Source organism: Notolepis coatsorum (assembly GCF_963971535.1).
Source record: "Notolepis coatsorum genome assembly, chromosome: 13".
NCBI lineage: Eukaryota > Metazoa > Chordata > Actinopteri > Aulopiformes > Paralepididae > Notolepis > Notolepis coatsorum.
The window spans coordinates 55,334,461-55,351,369 of NC_140177.1; positions in this window are offsets into that span (position 1 = coordinate 55,334,461).

A 16,909-nucleotide genomic window follows, 5' to 3' on the forward strand; every position below is an offset into this window, starting at 1 on the left:
GATGATGTCGGGGAGTTCGTGACCCTCTCTGCGCCGCCCCCTATCTCCCTGTCTCCGGCTGTCCCTGAGCAATGACCGGAGTGTTGAATGTCCAGTGACTAAGACAGGGAGGACGTGACCCTCTTTGCGCCGCCCCTGTGCCTCAAATAGATCCGCTATCAGCTCTATCTTTAATCTTTCAAAATGTTCAGTTGCTATCGCTATTAGCTCTATCTTTAATCTTTCAAAATGTTCAGTTGCTATTGCATGCACTCATCTGTGTTTCACTACACACATGAGTGCATGCTTACCAACTGTCCGTCTGCAACACTACTATCACCAACATCTAAGAAGGGAGATCCCCCCTTGAATGGCCCTTCTAAGGTTTCTCTCCTCCACACTGCCTGTGGAGCTTTTTTCCCTATTGTTAGGTTTTAGTGAGTTTTTCCTTACCTTCGCGTGGGGTATGTCTGGGAGTGCTTGCATTCTTTCATTTATTTGCATTCATCTAAAAATGTTTGGACCTTATGGTGTTCTTGTTCTGTTCTTGACTTATTGTTATGTTTTCTTCTTGACTTGTTTAAAGAAGATCTGTACGGCCCATGGGGACATTAACGTGTGTTGTCGGGCCCTATAAATAAATTTGATTTGATTTGATTTGATTTATGTATCCTCCCCTACACCACCCGGGCGAAGATGCTGGTGAGAGAACTGTGGGACAAGGAGCAGGGCTGGGACGACCCCATACCCGAGCACCTGGCTACCACATGGAGAGAGTGGGAGGATGAACTTGTCCTACTCCGCGAGGTGGCCATCCCACAGAGTTACTTCCCCCCTACAGTGCGGCTGGAGACGTGTCAGATAGACCTGCACGTCTTCAGCGACGCCTCTGAAGTGGCGTACGGATCAGTGGCCTACCTGAGAGACCGAGAAGAGGGAGGAGAAGTCCACGTAGCCTTCGTCCTGGCCCGCTCGAGGATAGCTCCCCGCAAGCAGCGGTCGATCCCGCGACTAGAGCTCTGCGCAGCTCTGGTAGGCGCGCAACTCGCAAAAATGGTACAAAGTGAACTCACCATACCGGTGCATGAGATCATCCTATGGTCAGACTCTATGACCGTGCTCACCTGGATCCAGTCCGCCGCCTGTCGGTACAAAGTTTTCGTCGGAGTCCGAGTAACCGAAATCCAAGATCTGGTAGGAGCGGCATGTTGGAGATATGTTGACACCAAGCAGAACCCGGCGGATGTCATCACACGGGGGATGTCCTTAGCCGACCTCACCCGTCCTAACCCATACAGTGATGGTCCAGAGTTCCTCAAGCTCCCGGAGGAGAAGTGGCCTATCCCCACACCACGGGAGGCGAACCAAGATGAGTCAGAAATAAAGAGGTCTATGTTCTGCGGGCTGAGTCAAGCCCCGGCTCCAACGGACCCGGACCTAGACGACTGTCTAACCCTGGAGAGTGCTCAGAAAAGGACATTCCTATGGCACCACCCGGAACTCCCCCCCACCACAGACCTCGACGCATCTGCCTACGAGGATGCGGAACTTCTTCTGCTACAGAGAGCACAAAGAGACTCCTTCCCAGAAGAAATAGATTGTCTGAGAGGGGAAAAGCCAGTCCCCTCAGACAGCCGACTCCTCACCTTAGCCCCAGAGATCGACGCCCAGCACCTCATCAGGGTGGGTGGTCGGTTGAGATGGGCCCCGGACTTGGCTGAGGATGTTAAGCATCCCATCGTCCTAAGCAGCCGACACAAGATAACAGATCTGATCATCAAGAAGTACGACAAGGTGGTGTGCCACGCGGGGGCCGAGCGAGTCTTTGCGGAGATCCGACGGCGCTTCTGGATACTCCAAGGGAGAGAAGCTGTACGTCGATTCCAACAGACTTGCCCGACCTGTCGCAAGTGGAGGGCACAGCCTAGTATTCCGAAGATGGCAGACCTGCCTCCCTGCCGCCTCCGACTCGGTGAGCGGGCCTTCCATTCCACGGGCGTGGACTGCTTCGGCCCATTCAACGTCAAGAAGGGAAGAGGAACATAGAAGAGGTGGGGCATCGTGTACAAGTGCATGACCACCCGAGCTGTTCACATTGAGCTCCTCCAGTCGATGAGTACAGACTCGTTCCTCATGTCATTCCGGAGGTTCCAAGCGCGGAGAGGGACCCCATCAGTGCTATTGTCAGACCAAGGGACAAATTTCCGAGGAGGAGACACGGAACTGAGAGAGAGCTTCCTGACCATGGGTGAAGAACTCAAGATCCGCCTAGCTCCTGCTCAGGTCACCTTCCAGTTCAACCCCCCGAATGCCCCCCATTTCGGGGGAACGTGGGAGAGAGAGGTCCGATCCATAAAGACTGCTATGTACACCGTACTTGGAGCCCAGACCGTGGGCGATGAAGTCCTGGCTACGGTCCTCACAGAGATTGAGGGAGTTCTGAACTCCAAGCCCCTCGGCTACGTCTCAAGCGACGTAGCTGACATCGACCCCATCACCCCAAACTACCTATTGATGGGGCGGCTGGACCCTGCCCTTCCTCAGACGGTGTACAGACAGGACGAGATGAACGGACGGAGGATGTGGAGACACAGCCAAGTACTGGCCGACCAGTTTTGGGCCCGCTTCCTCCTACACTACCTACCATCCCTTCAAGCCCGTCAGAAGTGGGTTAAAGACAGGGACAACCTGACCGTGGGTACCGTCGTGATGATAATAGACCAGTCACTACCCCGAGCTACGGGGCCAGCCGGCCGTGTGAGCAGAGTGATTAATGGTTCAGATGGGAAGGTCAGAGCGGCAGAAGTCATCGTCCAAGGGCGGACTTACACCAGACCAGTAGCCAAGTTGATAGAGCTTCCTGCGTTCCCTGACCCCCCTGACGACGACGATAACCCACCGACTTTGTAGATCACTTCCAACCCCCCCCCAGCCCATTATGGGGAAGTTGACTTGACCCTTAATATTAATCTGTGCCCCACATTTATTTACTAATTAGGTTCGGACTAATTAGGGGGCGGCTGTTCTGAAGGTCCAGATTAACACTGAAAGTCTGCGTTATTATTTTGTATAACTTATATATTGTTTATATATATAAGATATATATCGTTACGTCATCTGTTTGCCTAAACAGTATTCTCCATTCGCTTATGGTAGATCCCATTCTGAACGACTAGGCGCCAGAGACGCGCCCCCTAGACATGGTTTCTAGACATGTTCAGACATGTTCAGACAAGCCCAGAGCAGGCGCATTGATTCTGTACAGGTGAACAGGCTGAGCCCAATAGGGACCAGATAGAGTATATTGTGTAGACGGTGCAAGCAGCAGCAGCGGCAGCAGCCTAACAGGAAAACTAACAGCGCAAGAGTGAAAGACGTCTGGTGCAGTTGTACACAGACCGACAGCGGTGTATCGTTATAGAGAGCTAATGGCTATTTAGATACGACTATAATATTGTCGAGCCTTTATTGGCACAGTATAGTGACTTGTGTAAGCGAAGTAACGTGGAGAGACTTATAGTTAAACCCAGCGCCGTTTGGATATAACTACTCATTGGAGACCGTCTGCGGGTTAGCTTCACGTACAAACGAAGCTAGCTAGCTACCATCTATGCCAACGGGCTTTTGGATTAATAGCTATTAACCCTGCCATCGGGCGCTAGGATTACAAGGACCGGTTCCGTACGAGACCCCTTCTTCCAGCGGCGACAGGATTATCCGACCAGTCTACAGTCTCTCTGGGGCAGGAGCTCTAGAGAGAACCCATCGTCTCCAGCCACCATCTTGCTTTCCCTGTATCGCCTCGCTTCGTCTCACTCCCTTCAGAGCTCCACCGGTTGAGTATCCGTAGTCTAGGAACTATTCGTTACTGCTGACTTTGTTGCACTGACATTCTATTATTAAAGGATAACCGTACTAAATAATATGTATGTTGCTATGACTATTAAAATGCTTATTAACTTGGTATCCCTGTCCCCGCGCAGTCAATTGAGTGTCCGCCATTTTGTCTAACTGTACTGTCTGGCTATTAATATTCTTTAGTAGTGGTTTAATCTAAACAATCTTTAATACAGTCAGGGTTGTGTAGCCCCTTAGCTACAGTCCCCATTACCCGAGTCCGAGTCCAAGTCATCGAGGTTGAGTCCACGCCACTCTAGTCAAAGCTGACATACAATAAAATAAAAAGGTCTACATTAACACTTTGACTGCCACACAATTCGGTTATCATTACCCTTAGAATGCCAGCCTTCTAGTTGTTTCCGTGGTCGTTGCACTATGTTTGCGAAGCTGTGTGTGTGTGTGTTCTGTATTATAGCTGTAGAGACACGGTGTGGCTCATTTTGACAAACATTACTTGTAGTCCAGCATGGGAATAATAGTTTGTTTCCACACGCTGTAGTTTGTAGTTTATTACACGCTAAACATTGCCATTTCCAAGATAATCCAGTCTTTTCTCATAGATTGCGAGATAAAACGCGTTCTGTTCCGTTAGGGGCTCTGCTTGGCATCACTACTGCACTCCCTCGCGTACGTGCACGCGTACTGAATAAAATTCCACAAATATACCTTTAATACCAGTATTAGTCTGACCACACCCCTCATCAGCTTACCTTCATAAGCAGGTGTGTGGTCACCTGCTCTCCTCCTTCTCGCTTTCACCACAAGGAAGTGCCTCGGTAGTACCCCACTTGACGTGTTGTTAGTTGAAAAGAGTTGTGACTGGTTTACATTGTGCTTAATCTTTTCTTCTCTCACATCTGTTGTACAAGAGAAGGTTGGGTCATAATGTATTCCGCGGAGAGTAGACCCGCTAGACCTACTCTTCACCACCGGTTCTCCATTCCCGCCTCCGTCGTGCGCCTCGGTGCTGGGCTGTTGCCACTCTCGTGGTTGCCGACCCAGCCCGGGAGACTGCCGGTGGATAGTTTTCCTCACCGAAGAGCCGAGGGTTCGGTGCCGTCGCTCCGGCGATGGCCTGATCTCGACTCTGGTTCCTCTGGTTCTGGGGAATCGCCCGTTGATGAACGGGGGATTGTTTTGGAGCCGGAGGATTTGCGACGCAAACTTTTCGCGTCTGCTCGCTCGCGTCGCAAGATGGTGGCGTGCAGACGCGAACGGCCTGGGTTTGGGGAGCTGCTGGAGACCAGCGAAGATGCGTCCGGCTCGGGATTTCCGATGGAGACTGAGGACTTCATGGACGAGGCGGACGGATTTTTGTATGAGGGCCCCGTGGAGGAGAGTATCCCTCCTCAGGAGACCCCGGGGGGGAAATGGCTCCATGGGGCGCCCTGTTCGAGGATGTCGAGGAACCACCTTGGCCTCATCGGCAGGATGCCCTACTGTCGGCCGCATCGGATTGTGGCTCCTTGACCAGTCGCAGCCTGCTGTATGTGAGGGATGCGGGGTCGGTGGAGGAAGGTTCGCAGGGGGAACTGCGGGCCTTGTTTCCCGAGCTCATGGCGGCAGCCGCCGCCGCAAACGGTGTGCCGCTGCCGCTGCCATTGCCTGCACCTGTCCCTGATGACCTCATAGGCCATCTCTGGCAGCGTTCCCCAGTGAGAGGGGTGGACGTTGTCTACCCATTTTTCCCATCGATGGGGGCCTATGTTCGTCGGGGTCAGGCGGTGTCCAACATCATGGGACTAACTCCCGCCTACGTACCAGTTACGCGGGTGTCGGGGTTAGTCAAAGGTATGGGGGAGGGCGTGCCTCGGCTTGACAGTCCGATGGCCGCGCTCCTCTGTCCGGATATGGTGTGGGAACCCCTATGCAAGCCGGTCCTCCAGGGGAAATCGGCTAGGGCGATTGGCTTATTGGGGTGACCAGTCATTCATCGCTGGTACACAACGCTGGCTGCGGCGTCTAACATCGCCCACCTGGCTAGATTTGTATCGGGGATAATGGCGGGCGGCACGGATCTGAACGAGGTGAAATGCGATCAGATCACCCAGGCTGCGGGAGCTGTCCTGCACCTTTCCCAGGTGCTGGCCATAGCCATGGGGAAAGTGCGCGCCCTGGCCAACCTGGGCCAGCGTCACCTTTGGCTGGAGCAGGCCCGTGTGCCAGAGAAGAAGAGAGCTCCTCTTCTGACGGCCGCCCTCTCCGACGCTGGCCTGTTCGGGAAGGCCCTGCAGTTGATGACCTCAACATGCAGAGAGATGGCAGAGGAGAGATCCATCCTCCAACCCCATTTTCCGCCTCCCGTCCTTGCCGGTGGAGGCAGAAGGCTTCCGCGACATCGAGCTGTCTCCGTCGCCGCTACCACTGCCTCCGCCGCCGCTGCTGGCCCTGCCAAGAGGGCCAGGGGACGAAACGGCGCTTCTGCCACCGCCGGCCCATCCCAGACCGGAGGAGACGGTAGGGAACGTCGTGTCCAGCAGACTGTAACCTACCGTCCCTCCGGGGCTCCCCGGGGTGGCAAGACTCGAGCGGCGCGAGGTGGCAGACGCCGTTAGGAGTGACTTTTTCCCCTCTGTGTCCCCTCTCCTACACCCTTCCCGGCCCCTCTATGATTTTGTGCCTTAACATTATTTAGTTATTTAATAAAAAAAAGTTCCCCGACATAAGGGGGACTGTGTTTTGGCCGAACAAACTGTGTGTTTCTTCAAACAAATCATATGGTGGGGTTGTGTATATATGAATCTGCCCTGTTTTACGTTGTGGGGTGAGTTGTGTTGTGTTACGAGGTTAAGCAAGGTCTGCAACGTACACTCGGTAATAGGTTCTATTTAGCTTGATGCTCCACATGCAGTTAGAACTGGTGTTATTCCATTGCTTTAACTAAGTATATGTGTTTTCACAATGCTGTGTTGTTTAGTTGCAGTAATACTCGTACGCACACTTTTCACGGCCTAGCCGTTTACTCTCGTTCAGCGTTTTTTCCTATGTATGACATAGGCAACGGGTATAGGATTCACGCACAGGCGACTTGTGTTTAGTTGTAAAACCTTTTACATTTCTTGTAGGTAGCAGGCATTGTATTAGCTTCGCTATGCTTTGCTTTCTACCGGAGGTTTTTCAAGATGGCTACGGTTGTTTTTCTGTGTGTAGGGATAAAGGGTGTGTTTTCGGGAGGGGGTGTCGAATAAACCCCTCCTTTCCCACTTGATTGGTTTAGGGGATTTTTTGATCTTTTCTGCTGAGCCAGTCAGGGCCAAGCCAGTGCTTGACAGGGGGGGGGGGGGGGGGGGAAGGGGTATTCTACCGACTCCTGTTACATGACAGGATCCGGTAGGTTTTTCCCCGCCCGTTGTAGCGTTGTTGCTATGGCGACGCCTTCCATGAGCTGGTGTCTTAAAGATGTCGAGGTTGGGCGCAGGGCTCACAGGCCTGCTGCGCAAGCCATCGCAGTTCAGACACGGACGATACCGCCACCTGGTGATAGTCGATCGGCATTGCAGTTCTAATGTGTGGGGATGGTCGAAAATGATGCAGATCGCTCTGGGCAAGTCTGTAGAGCAGGGATCAAAGTAAAAAGATCAAACGATCCAAAAAGCGACTTTTTACGTTTTTGGCACTCAACCGTTGTCCGCCAAACACGTCTTTTTACGTTTTTGGCACATAAAGTGTTAAACATAAATGACATAGCGGCCACCATTTCAAAGGGAGTTTAATTACTTTGTGACACAATAGCCAAACAAATGCACTAGCCATCAATATCTTATGCCCAATGATTATGGCCTATTACAATAAAAAAAATATATCAATCAATTAACAAGTGTGAGTCCTCATCTGCACCTTCCGAGTCCGAATGCAGTCAATGCTCAAGTCCAAGTCCGAGTCATCAGTGCTCAAGTCCAAGTCAAGTCCGAGTCCTGGACTCAAGTACTACAACACTGGCTGTCTCATCTGGGTGTAAAAGTTCAAGTGACAGTATCTGCCCACAGAGTCACTGCCTGCCAAGTCCTGTAGCTCCTGGCTGTCCTGGATGACGTTACAGATTAGAGTCTAGGCTCCCTTTGTTTCTGGCTTTTGGAGAGTTGTTCACACAAATAGTGCTGCTGTTGGGCAGAAACCATATCACTGCAAATCTGGCTTTATTTATTTATACTTGTAAACATGCATTGTGTGTGTTTGTTTACAGATGCCTTTGCTGCTGTCTGGAAGGCGGTGGCTAGATCTGTTACCGGGTTATGCGCACAATAATAATACTCGACCAGTAGGGGGCGTTCGGGTTATACCAACATAGCCACATCGATTTCAACTTTTGTCGACTTTTTGACTGGTTGATTCATCAACCAGAAGAGGACTTGAGGACTGTTGGTGACAAGGTACACAGCACTTACAAATGGTAAATATAAATAAATAGTATTTCTAGATCTACTGTTACTGTTTAATGTTATGATTCAGGAGAAAAAAGGTCACTTCAAGGAAATAACTTGTTGTGGTTCTTGTATTGTCATGGTTTTTGCCTTATTTCACCTTTCTGTGAGGGACAGCTGTCTATTTTTGCTTTATTTCACCTCTCTGTGAGGGATAGCTGTCAATCCCTGTTCCCTGTGGTTAATTGCCTCATGGGTCGGCAGGTGTGTGGGCTTGATTACACCTGATGCAGTGCAGCTGTGCCTATGGCCATGTGGAGTCTATTTAAGTTTGGAGATCGCAGAGTCAACTGCTTTTTCATTTCCTAATGTTGGCTGTCTTTTTGGTCACGTTCATTATATTGAAGTGTAGTCTGATTTCTGATTCAGAATTGAGCTTTATGGTAGTCATTCTTATTTTAGGCTACTCACGTGATTCTACACATAAACTCCCTTAGTGGAGGTTTATTGTTTTACTTTTTCCAATATAAACTCCTTTTATTAGGAGATGTCCTTGTGGCTTATTTACTTTTATACTATACCTCTTTATTGAGAGTAGTCCTGTTTTTTGGGACTTGATTTATTTTCTTAATTACTCACTTTGAGATTTCCACCTGTAAAGGTTGTTTTCTGTTGTTTAATTTTTCCCCTCTCCTAAAATATCTGCGTAAGCAGTCTAGTGGTTGTCCGTTTTACGGATAACTTTAAGAGTCCCTGTTATCTGCTCATGACCCACACACACACACACACAGCCCTCACATGTATAGAATAGTTAGTATAGCAAGTATAGCATAGGGACATAGAATAAAACTGTATTGTACATAGGACCCAGTGCCTTTAACCATAGCTTAACATTGTATTGCATTTATCTCAGGACTTTTACCATGTCCATTTTATTATCTTCTACTCTATTTTTTTGTCCACTTTTTCTCCTCTTTTAAATTTTTTTCGCCCATCCCAATTTTTTCCGCTGTGCCAATTCTCCCCTCCCCTGTCTTGAACGTTGCTCGCATATGCCCCCTACTGGCCGGTTGTAAGGAGGATAGAAGCCTTGCATCACGTGTCCCCTCCGATACACGAGGAGGCAGCCTGTCACATCTTTTCACCTGCCAGCACGGACTCTCATTGGCGAGGTGTAACGTGTGGGAGGCTCACACTACCCCGCCATTTCCTGTCTCTGCTGTGCAGGGCTGCAGGCGTCCCCCAACCGACCTGTAGGAGTCGCTGTCCACAACGTCCAGATTACCACCCATCGACTTCCACCTGCTAACTCTGCCAATTGAGTTAGTATGACGGACGGCCCAAGCCGGAGGCAACGCCGACAGCCGGATTCGAACCCGGTGTCTCTTGCGTTGGTGACGAGCGCAATGTCCGCTGCGCCACCCAGCCGCCCTTCTACTCTATTTGATTTACTATTGTATTCTTGCACAATCAAAGCGGGCATGGCCACCCACTTTCACTGTATGCCTTGTGTACATGTATGTGACAAATAAACCTCTTTATTCAAGCAGTGATTAAGCAGTGTTGTTCGCTATTTGGCAGTCAACCTCTATTGTACTGAAAAATGCCAGGTGCGCTCTCAGACCTGTCAACCGCATTGTACTGTAAATATCTATGCATTTCAGCGGGTCTTAGTTAGAACATGATTCTAAGTAGTGTTGTGTTTACTGTATGTGAAGTAGATGTGTAGGGGCTGTAATTTGTCAATTGTTAATGTGATTTTGGAAAGGTGACGACAGATTGAGGCGGGGTGAAAAAACGTAATGAGGCCTTAATGTAATCGTATAATTTATACAATCTTGTTTGTATATCTCTGCACATATCATATATATCAGCTCTACCTGTGATTATAAAAAAGCAGCGATTCGCCTGTGTAGGTTTCATATCTCTGGTGTCTAAAATTGTCTGTAGACCTGCACCATGTCACTTTTTTTCGTGAAAAATTGCTTCTTTAGCTAAATCTCAAGAGTTGGGCCGGGTTAGGCTGAGCAAGAACCAACCCTCCCAACAGTGATGCATGAGACACAGTGAAATTGCCTGTACATGCTGTTCAGGTTGGATACGATCAAAACCTGTAGAAGGCATATTCACATAGCGTCGGTTAAGAATAAGAACCCAATCTGAGCATGACATCAGTGCAAAATGGCTGCCATGTGAATATGGTTAATTGTCTTAGTTTGAATAAGTTCTGAAAGTTACCTTGCCGTTTTCTCTCATCCTCCACGTTTAAACAAGGTGCAGCTACCTCTCACAGCCACAGGGTGCCAATGGTCCATGGTGCAGTTTTAATGTATTTATTAACAATGAACTATTGCAACTTCCTTTTCCACTTCCCAAAAGGTTAACGTTATTGACCATATTCATTTCACACGGTGGCCAATTCGATTTTATGTCCCAACCTGAGCATGACATGGTTGTCCTGTCAGTGAAAGACGAACCATGGGGTTGGAGGGATTTTTTTCATTAATTGATTGATTGAGCTCTTGATACAAGGCTGTACGTGTGCCGACTAAACTATTAAACCTAGAAATTAAGCATTGTGACGCTTTAGAGGTTTGTTAATGTTTGTAAACATGACCTAAAAACCTCTCGGTATAAATGTAGATATTGTACATGTTAAAAAGCTCCCTACAAGTCAAATTCACCAGGATTCAATGATACTACATACTGCCAACATCCAGGTTATAATGGACAAATAAACTACAGATTGGGCCTTTAATGTGCGCTCACAACACAGGTTCCTCCAGAGACACCGGCTAGGATATACAGTGGGTTCTGCACAGGTTCACTTCTGAAGCGTATGATGCAGCGTGGCCGCACTGGTTTTGATTGATTGATTGAATACTTTATTGACACAACAGTAGATTGATTGATTGATTGATTGATTAAGTAAGTAAGTAAGTAAGTAAGTAAGTAAGTAAGTAAGTAAGTAAGTAAGTAAGTAAGTAAGTAAGTAAGTAAGTAAGTAAGTAAGTAAGTAAGTAAGACATTTGAACAATAACAATGTCATAACGCTGGTCAAATGGATAGGACACAATAAAGCCATGGCTTGTTTCCATTGTGGTCCATTTACATAGAACATAAAAAGGCACAAAAACACGAATGAACACAGACAGGACACCCTAAATGTAAGTACAAAAACATCTAACCTGAAAACTCATACAGTGAACTAATGTTAAAAAAACACTTAAAGGTCAACCTCCACGTTGTATTTTTGTTCAATAAACAATGTGGACTAGGCCAACAGTGGCTTTCATGAAGAAGTGGAAAAAAAGTATTGAAATTGACCCAGTTTTAGTGTTTTTATCAAACATTTTGTCTGCCCAACACAATCACCACGCACGTGCATATTTTAATCAATGGTTCATACCGTGCGTGTGTAATCGTCACAACAGGTGCAGGACAACAGGGGGCTCACCAGGGGGCGCTGAGAGTCACACAGCTAGTGGCAGGCAGAGAGCCTTGCTACCATAGATATATGCTTGCTACTACTAGCCGAATGGAAATGTATCTGTTTCACCTCACTATTGCTCCGTGATTATAGCCATCCATCCATCTCTAAAGCTAACCACTATTTGTAAAAGCCACAACCACGTTACCATATTTGTAATAATGTAAATCATTGTGTCGTTGTACACATATTGTGTTTATAACGTTAGTAGATAACATAGCTTAGCTTGGTAGCTATTGTGCTAACAACATATCCCGACATCCGGCTCGCTGGCCGGCATGAACGGCCGACCCAAAATGGTTCTCTCCTCTCTGTACACCCCGACCCGTCCCCACGGGTGCCCTGCCGGGGGGGCCCATGGACGCGACGGCGGCGGCAGCCGCAGGGCGCCCGAGCCCACAAAGGCTAGTGTTACACGATAGCTATGAGCTAACTAGCGCTGCGGGCTCCGGCGCCCCGCGGCCGCCGCCGCCGTCGAGTCCACAAGCTCCTCCGCGGGGACGGGGGCACACAAAGAGGAGAGAACCACCCGCAGGCGGGCTATAGGCTAACGTCAGTGAGTGTAGTGGTCCCGACTGCATGTAGCAGGGACGGCGGAGATATAGGCTAACTGTGATGCACCGAGTGAGCCACCATTGATCTAGTACTATGACCCGGACGGACATAAGGCATACGTTTCCTGAAGTGACGTCACGGCCGTGCTAGGTGCTAGCGTCTGATAAGCTTTTAGATTCGGCTCATTAATATGCACCTGTTGTCCTGTTGACCTGTTGTGACGTCGGTGTTTGATAAGCTTTTTTGATTCGCGCGTGCATGTTATTCGTGCGTGGACCTTTTTAACTCTTTCAGAGTGGCATTTCCGGTGTCAAATGGAAAAAAAAAAATAATGAAATTATATACCAATGATGTAAACTACCCATAATTGATCAGTAGGGTTTAACCTGGAGGTTGGGCTTTAAAGCAACTCATGATAAAAGAGATAAAAACCAAATTATAATAAAAGAGATAAAAACCAAATTAAGACCAATTTGAGTTGCTGCTAAGCCATGATTTTAGGGCGGATATAAATCCGAGAGGGGAGTTCAGGAGTTGGCAGGGCAGAGCATTCCACATTACAGTAGCCGAGTAAAAGAAAATTCGTCTTTCCCCATGCATGTCCTGACTTTCTGCGGGACCAGGTCCGTGGGGCTCCCTCTTGTGGCGTATTTGTGGACATCTCCTATTTTATTAAAATAATTTACTAGGTACTTTCAGTACCTTAAAAACCAGAAGCATTTTAAGCTTCACTCCTCTGTCCTCTGTTCTGAAGCGTATGATGCAGCGTGGCCGCACCACTTCACTCCTCTGTCCTCTGTTCTGAAGCGTATGATGCAGCGTGGCCGCACCACTTCACTCTATTCTCTGTTCTGAAGCGTATGATGCAGCATGGCCGCACCACTTCACTCTATTCTCTGTTCTGAAGCGTATGATGCAGCGTGGCCGCACCGCTTCACTCTGTTCTCTGTTCTGAAGCGTATGATGCAGCGTGGTCGCACCACTTCACTCTATTCTCTGTTCTGAAGCGTATGATGCAGCATGGCCGCACCACTTCACTCCTCTGTTCTGAAGCGTATGATGCAGCGTGGTTGCACCGCTTCACTCTGTTCTCTGTTCTGAAGCGTATGATGCAGCGTGGCCGCACCACTTCACTCTATTCTCTGTTCTGAAGCGTATGATGCAGCGTGGTCGCACCGCTTCACTCTGTTCTCTGTTCTGAAGCGTATGATGCAGCGTGGCCGCACCGCTTCACTCCTCTGTTCTGAAGCGTATGATGCAGCGTGGCCGCACCGCTTCACGCTATTCTCTGTTCTGAAGCGTATGATGCAGCGTGGCCGCACCGCTTCACTCCTCTGTTCTGAAGCGTATGATGCAGCGTGGCCGCACCGCTTCACTCTATTCTCTGTTCTGAAGCGTATGATGCAGCGTGGCCGCACCGCTTCACTCTATTCTCTGTTCTGAAGCGTATGATGCAGCGTGGCCGCACCGCTTCACTCTGTTCTCTGTTCTGAAGCGTATGATGCAGCGTGGCCGCACCGCTTCACTCTATTCTCTGTTCTGAAGCGTATGATGCAGCGTGGCCGCACCGCTTCACTCCTCTGTTCTGAAGCGTATGATGCAGCGTGGCCGCACCGCTTCACTCCTCTGTTCTGAAGCGTATGATGCAGCGTGGCCGCACCACTTCACTCTGTTCTGAAGCGTATGATGCAGCGTGGCCGCACCACTTCACTCTGTTCTGAAGCGTATGATGCAGCGTGGCCGCACCGCTTCACTCTGTTCTCTGTTCTGAACCGTATGATGCAGTGTGGTCGCACCGCTTCACTCAATTCTCTGTTCTGAAGCGTATGATGCAGCGTGGCCGCACCACTTCACTCCTCTGTTCTGAAGCGTATGATGCAGCGTGGTTGCACCGCTTCACTCTGTTCTCTGTTCTGAAGCGTATGATGCAGCGTGGCCGCACCACTTCACTCTATTCTCTGTTCTGAAGCGTATGATGCAGCGTGGTCGCACCGCTTCACTCTGTTCTCTGTTCTGAAGCGTATGATGCAGCGTGGCCGCACCGCTTCACTCCTCTGTTCTGAAGCGTATGATGCAGCGTGGCCGCACCGCTTCACGCTATTCTCTGTTCTGAAGCGTATGATGCAGCGTGGCCGCACCGCTTCACTCTGTTCTCTGTTCTGAAGCGTATGATGCAGCGTGGCCGCACCGCTTCACTCCTCTGTTCTGAAGCGTATGATGCAGCGTGGCCGCACCGCTTCACTCCTCTGTTCTGAAGCGTATGATGCAGCGTGGCCGCACCACTTCACTCTGTTCTGAAGCGTATGATGCAGCGTGGCCGCACCACTTCACTCTGTTCTGAAGCGTATGATGCAGCGTGGCCGCAGCGCTTCACTCTGTTCTCTGTTCTGAACCGTATGATGCAGTGTGGTCGCACCGCTTCACTCAATTCTCTGTTCTGAAGCGTATGATGCAGCGTGGCCGCACCGCTTCACTCTATTCTCTGTTCTGAAGCATTGTACTCATTTTACTGTAGACAATTATTCAAATGTCTTTATTGTCATTATATTACATACAATGAAATGTAGGCACACTGCCTGAGCGGAGCTTTCAAATATACAAAATATACTAGGACAGTAGCAAAATACACAAGAACAAATAACTAAATACCAATAGAAATGGAATCATTATGTAATTATAATCTAGGAGGAGGAACCTAATGTCCCCTCATCTAAATTGTACCGTCCATGGCTCCGCCCTCAGATCTAAGCTCAATCGTTCCCCCTTGAGTAGACACAGAGTAATACTGTAAGATGATTATGTAAAGGCTGATCACTGGAACACCTCAGAGGAAGGAAAGCAACGGCAGAGAATGCATTCATTGATGTGTGAGGTGGACAAGACCAATCGCACAAATACACTGATATATTATATATATATATATATATATAAGAATTATTTGGCACACACATATATATATAGAGAGAGAGAGAGAGAGAGAGAGAGAGAGAGCGAGAGAGAGAGAGAGAGAGAGAGAGAGAGAGAGAGAGAGAGAGAGAGAGAGAGAGGGGGTTGTATATTGGTTGTTGTTGTCTGAGAGAAGACAACGCCAACACCTGATATAAAAGCAGACTCCCAAAGGGTCCTGTATCAGGGCTAGATATAGATTTCAGTTTTGATTACCCTGGTGGGGCAATTAAACTGATCCCAAGTCAGCACGACTATGCTTGCACCTCATGGTACCAAAGCACCTCAAAGGCGCTAAAAACAAAATTACAAACATCTCAAAACAAACTGGTCAGACTACTGCTTGACCTTACTCCTAGAACCCACCTCACCCCTGCCCACTTTGACAACCTAGGATGGCTTAGAGTAGACGACAGAGTACAGCAACTTGCAATGGGCCTGGTCTACAAGATACACTACACGACCAAGGTACCCATGTACATGTCAAAATACTTCCCAAAGGTCAGTGAATACCACGATCACAACACCAGAGGGAGCTCCACAAATCATGTTAAACCCAGATTCGGCTCAAATAAGGGACTAAACACGTTTCGCAATTATGCCACATCAATGTGGACCGCCCTACCCAAAGCTGTAAAGGAATGTGGATCACTACCCACTTTCAAAACCTCTCTCAAGAGACACCTACGGGAGACTGCAATTCAACACTGGCCCCTGTAAATATCCTAACCCAACCCCCTCCAATGTACAGTCATTTACCTAGTATGGTTTTGTCAATAGTCCAATGTACAATTTTGTTTGTTTGTACAGTGTCCCCCCCCCCCCCCCCTCAATGTACAGTTTTGCTTGTATATACAGTGTGCCCCCCCCCCCCCCCAACCACCTCCAATGTAGATTACCCAGTATGGTTGTCAATATCCCAGTGTACCCAACCCCCCCCCCCACCCAACCTCCTCCAATGTACAGTTTCTACGTCAAATGTATATACTCCCTTTTCCTGACTCCTTCTGTATCACAAACAGTACTGTATTTGCAAATCTGGTATGTCATAAATGTATAGATGTAGCAGTACTGACTATCTGTACAGTATGTCATGTATGTCATATATGTCCAGATGAATTGAAAATGGGGGACCCTGATGTAAACAAGACGAAAGTCTTTCTCTGGTCTGCATCCCCTTAACAATTGTGTGTATTGAGCTGTACTGTATTGTACCCATTCTGCAATCTGTTAATAAAGTTTTCAATCAATCAATCAAAACCCAGAAGCCACTAGGCTAGGGCCTAGAGGTGTGGGACTTGTCGGTTTTGAGATGCTTTGCTACCATCTAGTGGTGCTTCTGTTTAATAATGCACCATGCATTTCCAATAGGGGGTATCTGCAGAGCCGCAGAGCCAGGCTGGACGGGTATAAGTGGTCTGGACAAGTATAAGTGGTCTGGACAAGTAGTTGCGAATGGGGGGGGGGGGGGGGGGGGGGCGGGGTTTGTCTCGTTTACATAGGTACATTATACATAGACAGTAATGTTACATCTAGACATGTAATAATAGAGTAAACTTGTACCCAGGCTGGCCGCACATGCGTCGGAGGAAAGCATGAGACAGTCTCCGGAGTTTCTTTCCAGCGATACGCGTCCGGCGTAGATGACAACATATTTAGTATGATTACAAATCCTGAA